Raw genomic sequence first — 9620 nt, 5'->3', positions numbered from 1 at the left:
TTGCATTTACATGCAAAATTATTTATCTGATTCAGGATTTTGCCACCGGCAAACATGTGGTTTTCGAAGTGCGTGAGGCCTAACGTCTGTGTTGCAATGCTTGACCATGCTGGAATTATATATGGTGGCGCATTGCGCATGTAAACATTAGTTCAGCTGTTTTGTATGGGCAATTTTTACGTAATTCTCCTTCAGCTCTCGTTTTTTTTTTTCCTTCATTCGCTGAAGCAGTCAAGTGTGACGTAGATGCGCAGAACGAAGCAATTTTGAACTCATGCATGCACCATTTTCAATGTGTGATTTGTGATGCTTGACTACTTGACGGTCAGACGTGAAGTGTAGAAATTTTGACATTTACTACACTTTTCCACTTCCTGAATGAAAAAAAATCATGAACGTAAAACACGCGGTGGTGAGTACATAGTATACTGATCGATTTTATCTTTTTTGTTTAGTCATTACTTTTCCCTTTTTATTTCCAGGAAACGCAGTGGTTTTCTTTGTAGCGTCGCTTTCTACGGTTTAATCGCCCGAATTTTTTTGAAATTTTTGCATGGTAAATGTAACATTAAATTTCAGGATTTTATATGAAGGAAGGGTTTTACTTTTAAAAAATAAGACTCATGCAAGCCAAAAACACGAATAAAAGGTGAGAATAAAAATAATTTTATTTTGAGATCTACGGCACCGCTTTTGCTGTACCCGTTTTTAAAATTCCGTGTAATAACCGAAAAAAGAATACATTTTTTTTCGTGTAGAAGTACAATATCTATCCATACATCATCTTATTAAAGAATAAGCAATATGTCTGCAAAACGTAAAGTTGGTGGAAACGGTGCTGGCCCTAACAAACGTCGCCCAAAAAAGCAAGAGGATTTCAAAGCTGTGTTAAGCGATGCTTCCAGTGAAAACGGCCAGTCTACCGCAGACCAAGTGGAGGTTTTAATTCCTAATGAGGATTTAGATCCCCCTACGAAATTCCCAGAAGATCTACTTGCATCCCTGGACAAAACTCCGGGTCAGTTGCTAATTTTCGGAATGGTGACATGGGATTTGACTGGCAAACGGGACCGCAAAAATGTGGCGAAGGTTCGACCCAAACTTTATAACTTTCATCGATTTTCTGATGAAAAGTATCGTTATTGTGCAAGTAGTCCGACTTCTGCTCACACCCTTCTAATAAAAATGGATCGTAAGCGATTTATTTTGGCCGCAATCCTTTCGGTCACTTGGGATTACCTGATGTGAAAATATGCGAAACACCTACTATTATTCCTGTTTTTGACTGAGACAGGTACTGTTTATGCCTGCGGAGAGAATAAGTCTGGCCAATGTGGTATAGGTAACACCCAGCCGGTGGTAAATATCCCAACCCCAATAAACTACCGTGGTTCGCCAATTATTCGTATATGTTGTGGAGCCGAGTTTTCAGTGATTCTCGACACTAAAGGTAATTTGCATACATTTGGGTTACCCGAATACGGTCAATTTGGACATAACACCGATGCAAAGTATTTCGTCAATGCGAAAAAATTATCTTTTCACTTTGAAACGTCTCCAAAAAAGATCGTATTTTATATTGAGAAAAGCAAGGAAGGACATGTAATACCTGTAGAGAACGTTCAAATTGTCGACTTCGCCTGCGGTAATAATCATACGGTCGCCATTGATTCTAAGAAGCGTGTGTATAGCTGGGGATTTGGCGGCTTTGGGCGCCTTGGTCATGCAGAGCCTAAGGACGAGATGGTACCTCGTTAAAAAAAATGTTCGACATTCAAGGACGTGGTGGACGTAATGTATATTGTGGCGCAACTTTTAGTCTTGTCATCAACGAGCTTGGCGTACTCTTTCTGTTTGGGCAAAATAAGAAGACGGGAGAAGCAAATATTTACCCAAAACCTGTTCAGGACTTATCTGGGTGGAACATTACTGATATCGGTTGTGGAAATACTTCTATTGTCATATCAGCTGATGATACCTTAATAGCATGGGGCGCTTCTCCCACCTATGGGGAATTGGGTATTGGCGAGGATAATATGAAAATACCTCAGGTTGCTATTGGTTATTCTCATGCTATATTACTAGTAGATACTGATCACGGGTCAACTAAGCAGAAATATGATAAGTTACCAGAATATTCTATCGATGACTGAGTGATGCAGTTGCAAAAACGTATTTATTTAAAACTTATCCAACATTTATTAAACATATTCAGGGTGGCGTAGGAAAATAAGTAGACAGTGACGGAGAAAGGTCTACATACACCCGCTTTTCCGCTGGATTGAAAGGCTAATAATTTTTCTGAAAATTGGGATTATACAGTTGTATAACTGACTCATTTTATTTTATTGATTTTCATAATAAACTACAAAAACCCTCACTTTAACATAAAAGAGCAAAGTTATGGGAAAGAAACAAAAAAACATCGTACATACCGTACACAAGTAACCTGTTTTAGTATGAATAGCTTCACGTTACACTAAATAATATTATTTTTTAATAACATCTTGAAACCGTCGCTGCGTTGAGGCTACTAAATTCGTTATCAGGTGTTATACTGTTCTAAATTTCTATGATGCGTTCTTTGAGGACAGCAGCGCTAGAAACCGGTTTTTTTTCCATTACTAAAGCCATTTAGTATGCTTTGGAGCCTAATTTCGGAAAACATAATTTCCCCAAAATTATCGTTTTGCTCCAATACCCCGATCGGTGCTTCATAGGGTAATTTTGTTTTTTTGAAATAAAAATTTAAATAAAAAATGATTGGAAACTTTTTGTGCTCCACGCACGTGAGAAAAAAACTTTGTGCACTAAGCTATCAGCTTTTAAATTTTAGGGAAAAACTTTTTTTTTTGTCAGCCATGCAATTCTTAGAGGAGCATGTTGAAGATATGCCATTATCATGAGTAAAATTTTGGGAGCGTGTTGGTTTGGCCCCCATTTATTTTGTTTGTATGAATGTGACTCCGCCAAATTGGAGGTGTGTGAATGGCTCCGCTAAACATAGGAGCGTACATTTCATTCATGCCAAAACATAGGCAGTTTTTTTGGCTCCGTGAAACTAAGGAGCGGTTGTGTGTGACTCCGCCACTATAGGAGGTGTGTGAATGGCTCCGCCAAACATAAGAGCTTGCATTTCACTCATGCCCAAAGCAAAGCCATGGGCGCATGAAAGCAAGTCTTGCGCCGAGGTGAATTAGTTAAGTTATATATATAGATATGGCCTAACCCACGCGTTCCCACTTGAGCTCATATTCAGCTTTATAACTAAACATTAGGCAATCTTAACCCAATGCCATCTGCAAAGGTGTACTACTGTTTAGAAAAAATATAGGTTTGCAGACAGGAAATTCTCCTGTTGTATAATAGTTTCATGGCTGATAAGAAAGCTTTTAAACCTAGACTTATTTTAAAGAGCAATGCAATTGGCCAACCGCATCGTTGTTTTGAAATTTGTTCCTAAGGAGTGTTGAATGAAGGGTTTGCTGGTTTTGGTTAATTTGTAATAGGATAATAGGAATTGTAGACAAGCTTCAGATCCCTAATTCGGTGTCACGCCCTGACTAGAAAATAAGTGGAATTAGGGAGAATGAGGAGTGGGATATTAAAGATCTCCGATCCTCTCCTCGCAAGGAGGAAGCAAGACCAACTTTGTGATTGGTCTCGTCGTGTGTCCTCTCGCCGTATCAAGCTCGACGACTCGAACTCGATTGTCGGCTCCTGGAGTTTGGTTACTCGTCCTAATCTCCATTCGTTCGGAGGTAAATTTTCCTCTTTTATGACTACGAGGTCCCTTTGTTTCAGGTTGGCTTGTGGGTGTTTCCACTTGGTGCGTTTTTGCAATTCGGTGAGATATTCAGACTTCCACCGTTTGCAAAACGTTTGATGTAATGCCTTCAGCTTCTCCCAGCGGTTGACAAGTGAGGCACGATTCTCACTGACGTCAATCTCTGGTGGGGCTAGTAGATGACCGCCAATGAGGAAGTGTCCCGGAGTGAGTGGCTCCAAGCTGGACGGGTCGTTGGAGGAGGGGCTCAGAGGTCTCGAGTTGAGACAAGACTCAACTCTGCAAGGAAGGGTACTGAACTCCTCCATAGTAAATTTATAGTCCAACGCTATCTTTTTGAAGTGGTTTTTAAAACTTTTGACTCCAGCTTCCCACAGTCCGCCCATATGAGGTATGAAGTGCCATTGAAGGGTTTGGTGGGAGTACTTCGATAGGGTTTGGTTACGCGCATCGGCGAGTAAAGCTTTGAGTTCGGATCGAAGTGCTCGAGAGGCACCGACGAAGTTTGTTCCGTTGTCGCAGTATATGTTCTTCGGACATCCTCGCCTGGCGACAAACCGAACGAAAGCTACTAAAAAGGCGGCGGTACTGAGGTCACTCGCGACTTCTAATGAATCCCCTTGGCGGCAAAGCAGACAAAGAGGCAGACGTAACACTTTGATATACGGCATCCTCTTCCGCTATAAGATTTGATGTCAAATGGTCCGCCAAAATCTACCCCCGTATTGGTGAAAGCCCGGGAAAGTTGGTTCTCTCTGGAGGTAGATCTCCCATCAGTTGGGTTTGGGTCCGTTTGCGGAATATGGTGCAGGTTTTGCAATTAAGTATGACCGATCGGATCATATTTTTTACCCTAGGGATCCAATATTCTGTGCGTAGGCGACGAAACATAAGTTGGTTCTTACCATGCAGGGTATCCCTGTGGAAGAACTGGACAAGAAGTCGTGTGATCCGGCAGTCATACGGCAGAATGAACGGGTGCCGTTCACTGTAGGGAAGATCCTTGGCCCCTGAAAGACGACCGCCCACCCTCAATATGCCCTTTTCATCGACAAGGGGGGTAAGAAGCAGGATTTCACTCTTTGAACCTATGAGTTTCCCGGATTTTAAACTCGAAATTTCCTCCGAATAATGCTTCCGTTGGTAGATAATTATTAAACGACTTGTCGTGGCCTGAATTTCATCGGGTGAAATGAAGTACGATTCTGCTTTAAAGGAAGATTTTGTCTTAGGATTGGTTCTTTGTGAAAACCTTATAATATATAACATGACCCGCAAGGCTCTTGAAAGTTCTGAAAACCTTTCTAGGATATCCTCATTCCCATTTATTTTTGATGCGGTAAAGGCTTTTACGCGCTTTTGCGAAATATTTGTCTGATACTCTTTTTCTTGATTTGGCCACTTTGAATTGTCGTCTTCTTGTAACCAAAAAGGTCCCTGCCACCATAAGGAGCTTGCGACTAGGTCTTTTGCTGACATCCCTCTACTGGCCAAATCTGCTGGGTTTGATGCAGACTCTACGTGGTGCCAGGCACTGTTCCCTACCTTTTCTACGATTATGGTTACTCGATGAGCAACAAATGTTGACCAAGAGCAGCGAGGTTTTTAATCCACGCTAAAACGATCGTTGAGTCAGTCCATAGATGTGTATGGAATTTTCCTAGGTTCAGGTTTTCGCGCACTGATTCTAAAGTTTCGGCTAACAAGACTGCTCCACACAGTTCTAATCTAGGTAGGGAAATTGTTTTTACAGGAGCTACTCTTGTTTTCGCCATTAGTAGGCTGACGTGGACCTCCTCATTAACCCTTGCCCTAAGAAATATTGTAGCTGCATAGGCTTTTTCGGATGCGTCGCAGAACCCATGTAATTCAACATTTACCTATCTTGGTATCTGAATATTGTTAATATCCGGGTAGTCCTCCATAAAGGTTTGCCATTTATCTAGGGTACGCGTGGACACTGTCTCGTCCCAGTCAGTTCCTTCCAGCCAGATGTTTTGCATTATGATCTTGGCTACTATGATGACTGGCGCGAGCCATCCCAAAGGGTCGAAGAGTTTGGCGACCGCTGAAAGTATTGCCCTTTTCGTCAGGACCTCACAATTTTCGATAGGTTTTGCGGTAAAATAAAAATAATCCGAATGCGTGTTCCATCTGATGCCTAATGTTTTGACTGTACTCGCATCCTCGAATTCCAGAAAATCTACGTTTAGCAAGTGGGATTTTGGGATTCCTTTCAGTATTCGGCTGCAGCTCGAAGTCCACTTTCGCAAAGAAAAACGTGCTGACCGTAGTGCGTGGGTGACTTCCTCCCGAGCTTTAATTGTTGACTCGATGCTGTGGCCTCCTGCTAGCACGTCATCGACGTGCATGCTTGTACGCAGAATGCTGGCTGCTATGGGTGATGAAGTCTCTACATCATCTGCTAGTTGGTGCAGTGTCCCTATTGCCAGATAAGGAGCACAGTTAACTCCAAACGTTATTGTCCTTAATTCATAGACGTTGGTAGGATCCCCTGGATTATTGCGAAATACTATTCTTTGAAACTGGGTTTGGTTGGGCATTACCCATATTTGGCGATACATCTTCTCTATGTCGCTGTTAAAGACATATTTGAAGAATCGCCAACGAAGGAGCAGAATTGTTAGGTCGGCCTGCAGTATGGGACCGGTGTATAACACGTCATTCAACCTAGTGCCATTGGCAGTGGGACACGCTCCGTTAAAAACTACTCTTACTTTTGTAGTCGTGCTCTCCTCTTTTATTACCGCATGATGAGGCAAAAAGGGATGGTGGAGCCGTGTGTAGAAGTCCACGAAAGTGGGGAAAGCTTCTGACCGCCATTCACCTGGGAATGGCCAGAGCGATTCTTTTGCATGCGGTTCAAGCAGCTCACTACTGCCGGTCGCTTGCGGCCAAGTATCTTCTGGGTAGCTAATGTGAGAAGGCGACAACCTGGCTAGGCAACTCTGACATAATCGGTTTAAGGGCTAGCCGGGGGAGATCTCATCGGCAGCGCCTGTACACCTCTAGGTGCGGCTGCAAGCGGGCGTCTGCCTTGGAGCAAGCGGCTCGCTATATAAACGTGCCAAGTAATATTTTCACCCCCGATGAGGGGGTTGTGCGCTGGGCTTGGGACCCGCCACGTAAAACCATACTCCAATGAAATACAACAACAAGCCTCGGATAAATACACTCTCTATTGATGACGACCATGGCAAACGTTTGAAGGACAATGAATTGAGGGCATGCACCTGGAACGTTCGATCCCTGAATGGGATTTGTGCAGATGCCCGGCTGGCTGATGTCCTCGTGAAAGCAAAATCTGACATCACCGATATCCAAGAAATGCGTTGAACGAAGCAAGGAAGAAAGAAGATCAAAAATTGTGACATCTATTGGAGTGGCCATACGAATAACCGCAGTTTCGGCGTCGGATTCGTGGTGGGAGAGAGACTTTGTCGCCAAGTGCTGCCGTTCACGCCTGTGGACGAGCGTCTCGCCGCTATCCGAATAAAAGCAAAATTTTTTAATATATCATCCATCTGCGCCCATGCGCCGACAGAGGAGAAAGACAATGAGGTGAAAGACACTTTTTATGAACAATTAGAACGCACATACGAGCGCTGCCCCCGCCATGATATAAAAGTCGTGCTTGACGACTTTAACGCCAAAGAAGTGGGTGGGCAAAGAAGGTGTTTTTGGCCCTACAGTCGGAAAATTCAGCCTACATAATGAAACTTCTCCTAACGGACTGAGGCTGATTGACTTTGCCGGTGCTCGAAACATGGTCATATCCAGCACGAGGTTCATGCATAAAAAAATACATCAAGCTACATGGCTGTCTCCTGATCGAAATACTCGCAATCAGATCGATCACGTTGTGATAGGCGGACGGCATGCCTCCAGTGTTTTAGATGTGCGCACGATCCGAGGACCTAATATCGGCTCGGACCATTATCTCGTTGCAGCCAAAATACGCACCTGCCTCAACGCGGCTAAAACCAAGGAACAAAAAACACAAGGAAAGCTAGACGTCGAAAAGCTTCAATCACAACAGACTGCCAATGATTTCGCAACTACACCTGCTCTCTGAGAGCACAACTCATCCTGAAGGAATACAGGAGCAGTGGGAGCATATTTCCAAAGCACTTCGTACTGCCGCCGAGGAAAAAATTGGTTACCGGCGGCCACGAAAAAACAACTGGTACGATGTGTGTGAACGCTATCGTGAGTTGAAAAGGGAAGCGAGACGCCTTTTCAGGAAGAAAAAAGCAGAAGCAGAAAGGCGTGAGTGCGAAGACCTTGAGCCATAACCAGATTGAAAAACAACAAGGCCGTGGGAGCTGATGGATTGCCTGCGGAGCTATTCAAGTACGGTGGCGAGGAATTGGTAAGGCGCATGCAGCAGCCTCTTAGCAAAATATGGGCGGACGAGTGCATGCACGACGGTTGGAATCTAAGTGTTCTTTTCCCAGTCCACAAGAAGGGGGATACTGCAAAATGCACCTACTATCGTGGAATCAGCCTTCTTAGTATCGCATATAAGGTCCTTTCAAGTATATTGTGCGAAAGATTGAAGCCCACCGTGAACCGGCTGATTGGACCTTATCATTGCGGCTTCAGACCTGGTAAATCTACCATCGATCAGATTTTCACTATGTGCCAAATCTTGGAAAAAACCCGTGAAAACAGAATCGACACACATCACCTCTTCGTCGACTTTAAAGCCGCCTTCGACAGCACGAAAAGGAGCTGCCTTTATGCCGCTATGTCTGAATTTGGTTTCGCCGCAAAACTTATACGGCTGTGCAAAATGACGTTGAGCAGCACCATCACCTCAGTCAGAATTGGGAAGGACCTCCCCGAGCCGTTCGAAACTAAACGAGGTTTCAGACAGGGTGACCCCCTATCGTGCGATTTCTTTAATTTGATGCTGGAGAAAATTATACTAGTTGCAGAACTTAACCGCATTGGAACAATTTGCTATAAAAGCATGCAATTACTGGTATATGCTGATGACATTGATATCATCGGCCTAAACACCCGCGCTGTTAGTTCTGCTTACTCCAAACTGGAAAAAGTAGCGGTAAAGATGGGTTTGATGGTGAATGAGGACAAAACGAAGTACCTGCTGTCATCCAGCAAAGAGTCAGCGCATACGCGCCTTGGCAACCACGCTACTGTTGGCAGCCATAATTTCGAAAGAGTAAAAGATTTCGTTTATTTGGGAACCAGCATCAACACTAGCAACAACATCAGCACTGAAATCCAGCGAAGAATCAATCTTGCCAATAAATGCTACTTTGGACTAGGTAGGCAATTGAAAAGTAAAGTCCTCTCTCGGCGAACGAAAATCATACTATACAAGTCACTTAACGTACCCGTCCTGCTATATGGGGCAGAAGCATGGACCATGACAACAGCAGATGAAGCGGCTTTGGGAGTGTTCGAGAGAAAAGTTCTTCGAAAGATTTATGGACCTCTACGCGTTGGCGATGGCGAGTATCGAAGAATATTTAATGATGAGCTGTACGAGCTATACGCAGACATCAACATAGTCCAGCGAATTAAAACGCAGCGGCTGCGCTGGCTAGGCCATGTTATGCGAATGAATGATGATGCTCCGGCCAAGAAAGTGTTTCTATTGGAACCCGCCTTTGGAAGCAGAGATAGAGGGCGGCCCCCACTCCGTTGGAAGGAATAGGTGGAAAACGATTTAAACTCCCTTGGTGTGACCAATTGGCGCCGGTTGGCGGAGCGAAGCAGCGACTGGCGCGCCTTGTTGGACGGCTATAACCGTTTAGACGGTTAAGCGCCAATTAAGTAAGTA

General features: G+C 43.9%; 1 pseudogene; it reads left to right on the top strand.

Moving 5' to 3' along the window:
* The first annotated feature begins 804 nt into the window (after nucleotides 1-804).
* LOC137235479 (protein RCC2 homolog pseudogene) lies at nucleotides 805-2153 on the top strand (annotated as a pseudogene).
* The last annotated feature ends 7467 nt before the right edge of the window (nucleotides 2154-9620 follow it).

The sequence above is a fragment of the Eurosta solidaginis genome, chromosome X, assembly GCF_040869045.1.
Source record: "Eurosta solidaginis isolate ZX-2024a chromosome X, ASM4086904v1, whole genome shotgun sequence".
Lineage (NCBI taxonomy): Eukaryota > Metazoa > Arthropoda > Insecta > Diptera > Tephritidae > Eurosta > Eurosta solidaginis.
This window is presented reverse-complemented; position numbering and strand designations above follow the sequence as displayed.